Below are 2,500 nucleotides of genomic sequence, written 5' to 3'. Positions count from 1 at the left end.
TATCGATGGTGTTCGACGTAGGGGCAATCTTCTGCTGATGGTGGTCGAGGCAAGAGCCCGCACCAAGGGCCAGCGTGTGCCCATGGTGCTCGAGGCAACCGTCCGCACCAGGGCCCAGCGTGTGCCGATGGTGGTCGAGGCAACCGCCCGCACCAGGGCCCAGCGTGTGCCGATGGTGCTCGAGGCAACCGCCCGCACCAAGGGCCGGCTTGTGCCGATGGTGTTCGAGGCAACCGCCCGCACCAGGGCCCAGCGTGTGCCGATGGTGGTCGAGGCAACCGCCAGCACCAGGGCCCAGCGTGTGCCGATGGTGGTCGAGGCAACCGCCCGCACCAGGGCCCAGCGTGTGCCGATGGTGGTCGAGGCAACCGCCCGCACCAAGGCCGAGCGTGTGCCGATGGTGGTCGAGGCAAGCGCCCGCACCAGGGCCCAGCGTGTGCCGATGGTGGTCGAGGCAAGCGCCCTCACCAAGGCCGAGCGTGTGCCGATGGTGGTCGAGGCAACCGCCCGCACCAGGGCCCAGCGTGTGCCGATGGTGGTCGAGGCAAGCGCCCGCACCAAGGCCGAGCGTGTGCCGATGGTGGTCGAGGCAAGCGCCCGCACCAGGGCCCAGCGTGTGCCGATGGTGGTCGAGGCAAGCGCCCTCACCAAGGCCGAGCGTGTGCCGATGGTGGTCGAGGCAACCGGCCGCACCAAGGGCCGGCGTGTGCCGATGGTGTTCGAGGCAACCGCCCGCACCAGGGCCCAGCGTGTGCCGATGGTGGTCGAGCCAGGAGCCCGCACCAAGGGCCGGCTTGTGCCGATGGTGTTCGGGGCAAGCGCCCGCACCAGGGCCCAGCGTGTGCCGATGGTGCTGGGGGCAAGCGCCCGCCCCAGGGCCCAGCGTGTGTCGATGGTTATCGGGGCAACCGGCCGCACCAGGGCCCAGGGTCTGCCGATGGTGCTCGAGGCAACCGCCCGCACCAAGGCTCAGCATGTGCCGATTGTGATCGAGGCAACAACCCACACCAGGGCCCAGCTTGTGCCGATGGCGGTCGAGGCAAGTGCCCGTACCGAAGGGCAGCCTATGCCGATGATGGTCGATGCATGTGCCATCACCATGCGTCATCATGTGCCATTGATGGTCGAGGCCTTGGCCGAAGTTCGATTTTGAGCCACGGTGCCCATGCTTGGCTCCAGCATGTGCTGGTGCCGCATTTTTTTCACTCGGGACAGCATCGCCGGAGCATCGCCGGAGCATCGCCGGAGTACCGCCGGAGAACCTGACCGGCGGCATTGGGGTTCCGGCGATTGGGAGGGGGGCCGGGGGGGTGTGCGCAAATGATGTGCGATGGGTGCTGGTACTTGGCCTTGTGTTGGCCCCCTATCCCTCATCAAACCTCTGAGAATTCACACCCCCTTAAAGAGCATTTGAGATTTTACAGGTTTGCTACCAGTAGCCGTTAAAGTGTCTGAAATGGGGACACTTTTTTCAAACGGTCACAAAATCTTCTCTACTTCGAGTTTTTAGCTGAATTTTTTTGTGCATGCCAACAAAAATAGAAGGATCATGCCTACAAAATTTGGTGCCAAAAATCCTTATAAAAAAATTTTAAAAAATCCCGAACCGCAAAAAGTTTCGAAAATCGTGAAAAATAGAAAACGAGTCATCTTCCAACGAAACTTCACGTGAAGGCTTAGGGGACCATTGTATGAATTTACAAGCCATAAAAATGGCATTGGCACGACAGAAATTTGAAGATGTGCCTAAACCCACCAGGGCCCAGCGTGTGCCGATGGTGGTCGAGGCAACCGCCCGCACCAGGGCCCAGCGTGTGCCGATGGTGCTCGAGGCAACCTGTCGCACCAGGGCCCAGCGTGTGCCGATGGTGGTCGAGGCAACCGCCCGCACCAGGGCCGATAGTGTGCCGATGGTGCTCGAGGCAACCTGTCGCACCAGGGCCCAGCGTGTGCCGATGGTGATCGAGGCAACCTGCCGCACCAGGGCCCAGCATGTGTCCATGGTGGTCGAGGCAAGCGCCCGCACCAGGGCCCAGCGTGTGCCGATGGTGCTCGAGGCAAGCGCCCGCACCAGGGCCCAGCGTGTGCCGATGGTGGTCGAGGCAAGCGCCCGCACCAGGGCCCAGCGTGTGCCGATGGTGGTCGAGGCAAGCGCCCGCACCAGGGCCGATAGTGTGCCGATGGTGCTCGAGGCAACCTGTCGCACCAGGGCCCAGCGTGTGCCGATGGTGATCGAGGCAACCTGCCGCACCAGGGCCCAGCGTGTGTCCATGGTGGTCGAGGCAAGCGCCCGCACCAGGGCCCAGCGTGTGCCGATGGTGCTCGAGGCAACCTGCCGCACCAGGGCCCAGCGTGTGCCGATGGTGCTCGAGGCAACCTGCCGCACCAGGGCCCAGCGTGTGCCGATGGTGCTCGAGGCAACCGACCGCACCAGGGCGGAGCGTGTGCCGATGGTGGTCGAGGCAGGCGCCCGCACCAGGGCCCAGCGTGTGCCGATGGT

The sequence above is a fragment of the Durio zibethinus genome, unplaced genomic scaffold (genome assembly GCF_047325235.1).
Source record: "Durio zibethinus cultivar Kanyao isolate XHJ-2024 unplaced genomic scaffold, ASM4732523v1 HiC_scaffold_3, whole genome shotgun sequence".
In the NCBI taxonomy this organism is placed as follows: domain Eukaryota; kingdom Viridiplantae; phylum Streptophyta; class Magnoliopsida; order Malvales; family Malvaceae; genus Durio; species Durio zibethinus.
This window is presented reverse-complemented; position numbering follows the sequence as displayed.